Source organism: Pinus tabuliformis, chromosome 6 (genome assembly GCF_031772625.1).
Source record: "Pinus tabuliformis cultivar Carrire ecotype Pingquan chromosome 6, CPIR1, whole genome shotgun sequence".
Taxonomy (NCBI): Eukaryota; Viridiplantae; Streptophyta; class Pinopsida; order Pinales; family Pinaceae; genus Pinus; species Pinus tabuliformis.
Window position 1 is genome coordinate 195,385,210 of NC_142292.1, and position 12,498 is coordinate 195,397,707.

Consider the following 12,498-nt stretch of genomic DNA (forward strand, 5'->3'; position numbering starts at 1 on the left):
AGTTCTCGAAGAAATACTTCGATATAATCTAGATTGACTAAAGAATTGAAATCTATTTGTTAGATTGGCACCACACAATTGAACTTATTTTCCAACCTGACACCACCACAATTGAATACCATTACATCACATTTGGCAAATCAAATTAGTTCCTTTTGCATCAGCCAAAACTCTAGATGTCCTATGTCATCTTGGTTCTACACACATAGCCATGTAGCAGACCAAACTAGTCCCTAGTCCAATCAGTACACAATAATCTAATAAATGTTAGAGCCACTCCATTCCAATCCAATCCATCATTCATGAGGTAATCACCATCTTACTTTGGGAAGGAAGTACTGCACAAAACAACAACAAGAAAGTCAATTCAGATTCAATCTTTCTATACAAATCAACTCAATTTGTGTAGACATGTGCATCTTCAAATGAATTCATATCACAAGGAAGCGGGATAGTGAATGAATACCAATACCAACCTTATCAATGAGTGATTGATAATATGGCTTCGCTTCCTCCACATAAATTCTCACCTTACTCTTGCTATATAAGTCATATTTACTGTTCACATGAAATAAATAGTTATCAGAAATACACTTCAAGATTATGACAGTTATGATAAGTAAATAATGAAAATGACCCAATGCTCAATTTCTTCTTACTTGAATATTTTAACCCACTCAAGAATCTCCTTATCTTCATCATTCAGCAAGTGCATGTACGCACCTTCATGATGCAGAGTTGTAACAAATACACCATCCATTAGATGTGTTATTAGTCCAGTCAAATCAGAATTTTCAGGATTACAAAGAAAATGAGATATTGTTTTGCTTAGAGTAGAAAGAGTGAAACCTTATGATGAAGAGAGCTGCAGGAGGTAATGTTGTGTTATTCATTTTAGCCACCTATTCCATCCATCAATGAGTAAAACAATAAAACATTCTATGTAGACATGAAATGAAATGATATGTTGGCTTATTTTCTAAAAGTATATTACCAGGCACATGTACTCATGGTGACCCCATGACATAAGAACATTGTCCAGTCCACATTTTTCAAAGTACACCCCATATTTTGTGTTGTATTTTGGGTTGTGAAAATCTAAATTGTCCTTGAAAAACTACAGACAATGATATGAAAAAGATTTTAATTATTGATATATTACAGGAACTTTGCCATGGACCAAGAACAATGTTTCAGAAAAATACCAAGTTGCAAAATGAAGAGAGAAGGTTGATATACATTACCTCATTGTGAACAATGGTTTCACTAAAAGCGCATCCCAAAGGAAAAGTGTCACCTGTCCAAGTTTTTTTATTAGACATTATTAACAACCAATCTAGTCCATTGCCAGAAGAATACAACGTCTTCCAATTATAACTAAAATATCATCCAATAGTACTTAGGAAGCTAAATGGATGAGAGATGTAAATTATGGATACATTCCATTTCATTTTACAGTGGGTAATGTTCAATGAGCTCTCACCTTGCCCAGATCTGCATGCATTTTTCTCAATCACAATTTCATATATAACCCAATCACAACTCAACTAGAAGTATAATCCTATGACATATACTGACATATATTATTGTTCAACTACTCATGCTATTTCTGGCAGAGAATCTCAGTTGGTTTGCTACACAAGTTAGTATGAATGCAAAGAGTTAGATGGGTTGTAACTCATACCATGGATGATGCTAGTCAAATGAAGCCAGTCTTCATTTGGGTAATCTTTACGAATAGCCTTTGTTGTTTGTAGGAGGTGTTCTATTTGAGGTTCATCCAGGTCTGGGTCACTCTCATCTACGAACTTATTTAAGAGTTCACAACATTTCGAGATGCTCATAATAGTTTTTTCAAGATTACCATAATGTTCATGCTTACTTAATGCTTGCAACCACACACAAAAGAAAGCATTAATGGGGATAACCAAAGTCTTATTACACAAATGTGGTAACAAAATTTTGAGGTAGTCCAAATATTGTGCCTCAAGTTGTCATATGCAACAAAGATTTTTCTAGTTCTTTGCTTCTCAGATTGGTTTTAGTATATAATTGTAGTTATACCTTGCATAATTACAAAGAGGGAGTTTTACAGTGTAGCAATAATAATTTAATTTTAAGATTATTATTAAGCTAGATATCAGAATTACGAAGAGAGAGTTTTGTAGTGTAGTAATGATAATTTAATTTTAAGACTATATTAAGACAAATATCAAATTAGCGCATGAAAATTTTTCTTTTATAAGACAAAAGACTGATATCCATCTAGCAATTTGACTGTTCATCTACCATCATGACTCTTCATCTACTTTATGAGTGTTACATCCAACTATCAACACTTGAAATTCCACTCGACAAGAAGTTACATACAATTTTCACATGTACCCATGTGAGACAAAATAGGCTTGAGAAAGCCATGCAAGACATCACTATAAATCGGACAACTGTGGGAAGACCAACTCTTCGACATCCTCACGATCGTTGACAGTGGCGAACTGATGCCAAGCTTGGTAGTCTACGATGGTGTCTCTATACTCTATGGTGACATCTTTCTGGAAGTGAAATCTTGCCTCCATTCAAACCGGGTACACTACATGGGCTCCTCTGTCCAACTCATCTGATAGCATGCGCATCATTTTCTTGAGTGTGGCCGAACCAACGACATATTGATGCATGGTGTTTGCATTGATCACCAAGTCTGCACTGGTGGCTATGCGCATCAACTCATCAAAGTACGATTCAAGCTCTAGTTGGACTTATGCCTTTGTCTTTGCCTCAGTGAGTGTCCCAATTGATGGGATTACATGTGTGCGCATAACAACATCCATACTCCTGAATACCCGTGCATGGGAAGCCTATAGACTAGTGATGAGTTAGGGGAGATCTTCATAGTTTGAGATATGACTCCAGATGCATGCCTTCAGCTCAATCGCTCTAAGCTTCATCATCTTGGGCGAGTGTAATTGGGCTCCCTTGTATCTCATTGTCCATGTTTGCATGTAGTCAACAATAGTATGCATGTTGGACAAGGTACGTGCTCTCCTAGCACATCGTTGCTACCAATCGTTGAGATGGACAACTGCCTTATGCACGATACCAAACTTGGAATACAACACCCGCATGACCGTCTCAGGGGACAATACTTCATCCAATATTTCCTTCTTCAACTGTTCTCAGGTGGATGTTCTAGCCACTTTTTCTCCCTGCTTGGTCATCTGTAGCTCCTTAACCATTCGCTTGTTCTCAGCTATCAAGAAGTAAACACTCGAGCTGGTGGCTTCGTCATATGCTCTGGTAGCATCGGCCAATGTGGATGGATGCTTGCACATGTCAGATAATATCACTCATTCTTTAAAGTACACAGGATATTTGTTGTCATCCGAAGTAGACAATGTGCATGATTTCACGACCCTATGTTGCGACTTGTCGAATGATATGTTGTGCATCTCTCTTTCCGGATTGTCTCAAAGGATCTCAGTATCTCCTTGGTCGCTTGGGACTTTCTCTGCTTCTAGATCTGGTGAAGCTGGTTGGTTGACCTCTTGATGGTAAGGCATGAGGTTGATGTCCTTCTCTAACTCTTGTTGCTCCATATCTGTATCCATTTGCCCAAGTTTTTGTTCAATCTCTTGAGCAAAGTCCTGCTCCTACAACTGCTCACCTTGTCTACTTGGCGCCAGCTGTTCAGATGAGTCTACTACCTGTACGAGCACAATTTCATCTGTCTATACATGTTGCACCCCTTGTTGTACCTATTCTTACTGTGCTTCCTTCTCCTGTCTGCACAACCCTTGTTCCTTTTGGAGTTGCTCCTTCAACTCATGCAACTCCTTCACTGTTTCCTCCATCCTCTATATTTCTCTCTGCCTTTTCATGTTCTTCCTATCGTGTTGTTGCCTCTTCACCTCTATTGCCAAAGCTGCCTTCTGCACAAGTGGGTCTACTCTAAACTTGCAACTTTGTTCTACCTCCGCGTTGTTGACAATATTTATCTTGCCTTTGTCACGCGCCGATATGTTTACCTCTACTGCTGGTGCTCTCCTAGATACTGCTTCATGCTGCTTCATTAACCTTTCCACAGTGATGCTGACCAATTCATTGGGCCTGGAGAAATTGTAACAATATATCCATGGGTCTTCCTTCGTCTAATGACATGCCCCGTGGATCCACCAAAATTTTACTCTCGTGCAGTGATCTTTTACAAAACAATGCGGGTCATACGGATGGAAGCTTTAAACGTCGAAAGGATATTTCTTGATCTCCTCTGCTTCGACATCCGCATGCTTGAAATTCTATATCTCGTATAACCCGATCCACAACAGAAGAGCGAGCCAAGGTGCCTTCTTCTTCTGGTGAAACCTAGCTAACAGTCCTGCCGAGATGTGGTATGATACTTCTTGCATGATGATCTTGTCCATGGAAAAATTCGGCAAAACATGCAGAGGCTTCTCCATGCTGTACATCCGTATGAAGGTGCTGAACGGTGAGCCATATAAATCCGCTATGCTGATCAGTGTCTCCATTGCTGCCTTTGACATGCAAGGTGAATCCTGCTCAAATATCATCTTGTACACTAGGGTGACAAAATTATCTGACAGTTGTGTGATGACTCCTCTGAAGCTTCATTCAGACAACATTTTATAATAAGTATTCACAGAGGTTTCCGCTGATGTCCATGCCCACTTCAAGCCCAGGAACTCCTGATGGGCACAGATTGCATCCAAGATGTAAGAGGACATGTAGATTTCTCCTTTCTGATCTTTGGGTAGTTTCCAAGCTCTTGCTACCTATTCCTTCAGCGTGTGAGCCAACATGTCGAACCAGTTGCATGCTTTGCCTTCACTAGCTAGTTGGTCCAATGCGATCACCCAACTCTGCAGGAATCTCTCCATGCTCTCTTAGCCATACAGGCGACATGAAAAGATGACCAAGTATTGATACGACTTCCAAAATATATTCTTATTGTAAACATAGTTGGGTGTCATCCTGAATTTGGCTAGCTCCTTTAACCAGCTCTTCAAGATATCTTTGGACTTGGCATTGCTGCTAGATATGCTGAAGGGTGTTTCCATGGTGATCACTGGCTTCGACAAATGGTACATGTGTTGATAATTTTGTTCCCTAAAGGTAGTAATCTCCATCCTGTTGACATTGCTCAATGTCATCGTCTCGAGATGAGTGTGCGAGACGATCTAATGTATCATGTCCGTGCATGGGAATGTGGGATACATGCATGTAATTCGGTACAAGCTGGACTTGTGAATGTTCACATCGACTTGGAGGTCTTCGAGATATTCCCCAAATGAGCTTGAGAATGAATCATTGACCTCTTTCCATTTCATCTTGATGTATTTGTATACGATCAGCTTGGTGTCATCATAGATCAGTGAACTCGTCGACACTCGCTCAACTGTTGCTCCGGTTGCGCATTCGTCGGTGTCCTTTGATCTTGCTCTCTTGGACACCATTGATCTTGAACTGTTGAGAGATGGATGAACACTTGCTATATCTGGAGACATGGTGACATGCCTGGAAAGAAATCTGTCAGCTGAAATCAAAGAAAACTTGAGGGACAACATGCAACATACCTGGGGATTAATTGGTAAGGATTGTGCAATTTTTACTAGGAGGCTAGGAGACTGACTACCAAAACTGCACAAAACAAAATCCAAACTATTGGGAGGCTGGTTGACTATTGGGATTGCATAATGCGCAATCCAGACTGGCCCAATCAGTGCTAGGATTGCACAATTCACAATCCCAGCTGGCAAGTGATGCAGGCCCAGGGACTACATTATGCAATTTTCTGGATCAACAGTCACTGCCTCTCATAATCTCTCAAGGCAAGACTAGAGGACAATCGATAGCCAAAAATGCACATTTTCTGGGAGGAAGGTAGAGCCTTCCCTTTCAGAATTGCACAATGCTATCTTGGTGAGGCGGATTCTGGGCCAAGGTTGCCTAGACCTGCTGACAAACAACTGAAAGCAAATTAAGATGTGAATGCATGGCGATATTGAGTGTAAGAAAGAGTGAATGATCATGCATGCAAATAGTGAATGCAAGATTTAGAAAACGGAACAACATGTATGTGTGTGAGACGAGTCGCTAAGTCGGCGACTGTTCGTGCAAAACAGCGTCATGCATACGACAGCAGTGAGATGCTAATGAAAACTGAAACGATGCTAGTACAAGATAATATCCATGTAAATAACAACAAGCATTCACAGAAATCAAGCGGATAGCACTCACACAAGCCAAAACACAAAAAGCGACAGAAATGTTGCAAAAGACAAGTTAAGCGGACTTACCCAGAAATAGCTGAGCTAGATGTGTCGAAGACTCCTGGATGTGTTATGGGATGTCAGATCTCCAATATCAATGTGAAGAATGATCTTTGAAGCATCAAATAAATAAGTTTCAGGCTCATGACGTCCATGCCACAAATCAAAGAAAAAGCAACAATTAGAGAAAAGTTTCTAAAATGGTCTTTGCAGGTAACCTCCAGCTGCTAAAACTTTCTCCTTAAAATCTAGGGATGATTTTTGCATGTTCATTTTTTCTATTTCTAGAAGAAGCAGCCCATTCATGAAAGTCAAGTTTCCTTGGTCTTGGGTGGAACTGGTCAACCCGAGGACACATGCAACAACCTACTTTCCTGAGGGAGAAATTTGGTCAATTTTTGAGAGGGAGCTGGGTTAGTTGTCTAGGGGGATTGCATAATTTCTGGGAGGGAGCTAGGCTAGTTGTCTAGAGGGATTGCATAATTTCTAGGAGGAGTAGTCGAATGCTGCCTAGAATTGTGCAATTTCTAGGCTAAGCTGTCCTGCTAGGCCAGATTACGCAATTTTGTAGAGGAAGGTTGTCAGACAGGATTGCGCAATTTCTAAGCCTAGCAGACTGCCAGTCAGATTTACGCAATTTATGGAGAGAACACTGGTTACCCTCCAGAATTGCGCAATTTCTTGAGGAAGTTTCTCAGTCGGTAGCTGGACCAAGTCTGGGGAAGCAGCCTGTGAGGGGAGTGAAGCAAGGTATCATGCAAAGGCTAGAAAGCTGCTAGAAAACTAATGAAGCTCATGTACTTGATATTGAAAGACATGATGTTGAGGATGCTTGGTAGGGAGGCTCCAATATGAGACTAAGGTAAAATTTTGGAGGGTGGTTGTATCCGCTACAACACAGACTTTCTACATTCAAAAGTATAGGATATCTTTCTAATAGATGTTACACACATGAAAAAAACCACCCATGAGGGGAATGGAACATGTTATTGATTTCAAATCAAAGGTCCTATAATGATGCAACCTTATTTGTATGTAAATTTTATGTAGTCCAAGATTGAAAGGCTTGTAGAGGAACTTTTGAAAGCTAATATCACAGCTTCTAGTAAGAGGCCATAAGATACTGTGAATAGGTAGACTACCAATATTGAAGGATGACATGACATTAAGCCAAATGGAGGTGAAATGGGAAACTTAAGAGATAGGTGGCCTTATGTTACCATGAATATATAGACTATTAATATTGAAGGATGATATAAAATTAGGCCACATGGATGAAAATGCTATGTTTAATATACAAACTTTCAAGCTTGAAGGATTACATGGAATTAGGCCACATGGAGGACAATGAGAGACATAAGATTATGGTGGTGTTATGCAACCTTGAATAGCTAGAGTAATAATCTCAAAGGATGATATGGAATTATGCCACATGGAGGATAATGGGAGTCTTAAGAGATAGGTGGTAGATCAATTGAATTATATATGGATTCAATGGATAACATCTCAATGAGATAAGGATGGCATAACATGTGTGTATTCCTCAAGTACAATTGGAAATGTGTTTCAATATAAAGCTTACAATCTCAATTTTCACTATCCATCTGGTATAAATTGTTAAGGGGTAGAACCCAATTAGATTTCAACATTTTAATAGTACATAAATTGTACTTCAATGAGTGACCAAAAAATTGTCATAAATAATCTTGAATGTGTACTTAAAAATGCTAAATATCTTACGTATCCCTAAACTTGCATGCATCTACACCATGATTCTAACATTAAACAAGGTTCCTCTATACCAACATGTGTGGTACACTGAACAAGTAGGTTGTTTCTACTATTGCATGAATGGTGGAAATGTGTGTTGACGCATCTATTAGTGTTGAGTGCTTGCTATCCAATGGTAGCAATTGCACACATGATACAATTACATATAACAAAAGAATCATACAATAAAATATATATGTATATGTTTATGCGTGTATGTATATAAGGAATAGTAAATGATCATGATACTAGCTTCCTCCATAAAACATTCATGTCCAATGGCCTCCATCGGCCCATAACAAGTTAGCTCATAACTTAAGAATCTATCAATATCACATTAACAAGGATTTGAATGCATAGTGTGTCCAAGTGTCCTGTTGGGTCCCTATAATACTAGTGATTACCCCATTACTATTGTAGTTATACCCCTTATTTATATTGTTGTGCCCCCATTACCCCCATATTGTTATTAATGTGCCCATAGAATCCCTCTATTGTTATTTTTGTGGCTTTATATTATTATTGTTAGGTCGGCTGGATTATATTGTGACTCCATAGACTCCTATATATAGAAAGGAGGTTTTGTCATTTGTATCATTCAAGAATTGTTCATTTATGTAATGTAAAGGAGGTTGCCCCCTCGAAGAGGCTGAATTCTAAGGCGTTGATCTATCTTTTCTATCTTTTCTTGAGCTGGTTTCATAACATTTGGTATCAGAGCTTTGGATTCTAGGGTTTCGCTGCTCCAAATAGGTCATCGTGGCATTTTCGCTAAAACTTTTTTCTGTGACGTTTCAGAAGTCGTAAAAAAAACCCATTTGAGAAGAAATCGCGCTGAACCTTGAGTCTGACATTTAGAGCTTTTCGCGTGATATTTTCGGAGATATGATCTCAGGAAGTTGGTCTTTTTGCAGACTCCTGAATTACACTCAAAACAGGTGACCTGGGGAAAATCCTCATAACTTTCTTTCTGAGCATCGGATTGAAATTTCGTAAGAAGGTACAGAAAGAGGACGGACTTCAGTTTTCTTTTATATATTTTTTAGAGTCAAAGGTTGAAACAGTGACACGTGGCACTTCATACAAGTTCGCTCTACTGAACTAGTCTATAATCAGGTCACTGCGGGAGATTGGGCATAACTCTTTCTTGGAGAATCCAATTTGGTTCAGACTAGTGGCATTGGAAAGAGGACATAGAAGGCTACTACAGGTCACAATTTCAGAATTGGATGATTCCAAATTACAGAGATACATCAGATTCAATATCAGGCTTCTACAAAGTAAAAAAAGGTGTGTAGTTTTTATTTTTTATTTTTGCATAAGCTTGGTTTGAAGGAATTCAAAGGGCATAGTAAAGCATTATTATCGGTAACTGATGCCCCGAGGAAAGAAAATGCAAACACCTAGTAAGGAACCTGAAAGCTCTAGCATGACTCATGAAGAAGAGGAAGAAATGCAACATGATATATCAAAATTACAAGACCAAGTGCAACAACTGTCCCTTGCACAAAAGGGAACAGAATCTAAGATGGATGGTTTAAAGAAAGATGTAGAAGCTAAGATGGATGGTTTAAAGAAAGGTGTAGAAGCTAAGATGGACTGTTTAAAGAAAGGCATAGAAGCAAAGATGATTGACGTGGAAGCTAAGATGGATGATTTGAAGATAGATTTGAAGACAAACATGGACGAATTGAAGATAAATATGAATAAGTTGCTACAAGAAATCGTCCCTAAGGGCGAAAGGGTACTAAAGGAAACTCATGATGAGAACAAAATAAATGTTAATCATGATTCCATAGACGCTAATGTTGGATTGAAGAATCACCATATTCCAAAAATTGATATGAGGAAGTTTGATGGCAAGGATCCCGCCACATGGATATTACAGATGGAGCAGTTCTTCGATCTCAATAATGTGAAAAACACACAAAAGGTACGTATGGCAACTTTATATTTGGAACCAAATCAGTTTGTATGGTATCAATGGCTTTGCTCTCGTAAACAATTTATCACTTGGGCAATTTTTACGGAAGAATTGATAGCACATTATGAGGATACAAAAAGCAACACTTTTTTTAGCCAATTGATAAGTCTCAAACAAAAGGGTTCAATAATGGAGCACATTGAGGAGTTCCAAAAATTGAACATAAGGGTAAAAGATATTCCAGAGGAGCATAGGATTGATGTGTTCATAGGGTCTTTAAAGGATAATATCCAACATGATGTTCGACTTTGGGAACCTGATTCATTAGAGAAGGCATTCAGGTTAGCAAGAAAAATGGAAAGAAAAATTATGGCAACCAGGAAGCATACCACTCACAACTATAAAGACGGAAGTGTTGTTGCCCCTAGTCTTCCACAACCTATAAGGTTGACACCACAACAATTGGAAGAAAAAAGAGCAAAAGGGCTTTTTTACAGTTGTGATAGCAAATACACTAAAGGTCATAAGTGTGCTGAGAAGAAATTATTCTACATAGATTGTGAAGAGGAAGAAGAAAAGGAGCAAGAAAGGTCAAAAGAAGAGGATATGTTCCAGGAACAAAGCCTAGATGAAGAACAAATAAATCCGACCATATCTTGTAATGCATTGGCGGGAATTACCACTCCTCAAACCATCAAGATAGAAGGACAAATCAAGAAGAAAAAGGTAATAGTGTTGATTGATTCAGGAAGCACCCACAATTTTATTCATTGTAGGGTAGCAAAAGAATTGAATTGCTTCCTATATCCAGCACCAGAGTGTCAAGTGATGATTGCAAATGGAGGAACAATAAATTGCTCTGGAAAGTGCCATAATATCAAGCTATCCATGGGAGAATATGTATTGACTAGCCCAATGCTTTCCATTCCAATGGGAGGTGCTGATGTTGTACTAGGAGTCCAATGGCTACAATCCTTGGGTACAATAGCTTTTAATTTTCAAGAACTTTTCATCAAATTTTCTGTGGAAGGAAAGGAAGTTGAATTAAGGGGTATTGCAGGGAAACCAGGAAAGATAATCAGCTCTAATGGTATGACAAAGCTTCTAAAAAAGGAGCAAAGGGGTGTAATTGCACAATTATGTTCGCTAGATGTTTCCACATTAGAATCATCTATTTCTCCAGATCTCCAAAAAGTCCTGGACAATCATTCCAAGGTATTTGAGACTCCCAAAGGTCTCCCACCTATGCGTGATCATGATCATGCTATTCATCTGATTCCAGGAAGTGTTCCTCCAAACATCAGGCCGTACAGATATCCCTATGTCCAAAAAAGTGAAATTGAACGTATGGTTGCAGAAATGCTAGAGGCTGGTATAATTCAACCGAGTCAAAGTTCTTTCTCTGCTCCAGTAGTATTGGTGCACAAGAAGGATGGATCATGGCGCATGTGTCCGGATTATAGGGAGCTCAACAAGCTCACTATTAAAGATAAGTTCCCCATTCCTGTCATTGATGAATTACTGGATGAATTGCATGGATCAATTTACTTCACCAAGTTGGATCTTCGTTCGGGATATCATCAAATCAGAATGAAGATTGAAGACATTCCGAAAACGGCATTTAGAACTCATGAGGGTCATTATGAATTTTTGGTCATGCCTTTTGGCCTTACCAATGCACCTTCAACATTTCAAGGTTTGATGAATTCAATTTTCAAACCATTCCTTAGAAAATTTGTGTTAGTATTTTTTGATGATATACTAATCTACAGCAAGTCTTGGAAGGATCATGTTGAACATGTTGACAGGGTGCTACAACTATTGGAGGAGAAACAATTATATGCCAAAAGATCCAAATGTTTCTTTGGAGTCCAGGAGGTGGAATATTTGGGTCATATTGTATCTCATGAAGGAGTTAAGGTAGACCCTAGCAAAATTAAAGCCATTAAGGAATGGAAAATCCCCACATCCATAAAGCATTTGCGAGGATTTCTTGGGTTGACAGGGTATTATCGCAAGTTTGTTAAGAATTATGGGAGAATAGCAGCACCTCTAACAACATTATTGAAGAAAGATGCATTTTCATGGACTCCGGAAGCAACAAAGGCCTTTGAACATCTTAAAGAGGCAATGTGCCAAGCACCGGTCTTAGCTACACCGGACTTCACAAAAACCTTTATTGTGGAATGTGATGCTTCAGGAAATGGAATTGGTGTTGTTCTAATGCAAGATGAAAGACCCATTGCTTTTGAAAGTCGTCCAATCAAGGGAAAGTTTTTAAGCAAAGCTATTTATGAGAAGGAAATGTTGGCAATACTCCATGCACTTAAGAAATGGCGACCCTACCTAATGGGAAGACACTTCAAGGTAAAAACGGATCATGATAGCCTTAAATACTTTTTAGAACAAAGATTATCCTCTGAAGAGCAACAAAAGTGGGTCACAAAGATGTTGGGTTATGACTTTGAAATCATCTACAAAAAAGGGAAGCAAAATGTGGTGGCAGATGCACTCTCAAGA

At 38.9% G+C, this 12,498-nt stretch overlaps 1 pseudogene; it reads right to left on the reverse strand.

Moving 5' to 3' along the window:
- Positions 1 to 311: 311 nt before the first annotated feature.
- Positions 312 to 1,844, reverse strand: LOC149258132 (inositol oxygenase 1-like; annotated as a pseudogene).
- Positions 1,845 to 12,498: the final 10,654 nt, after the last annotated feature.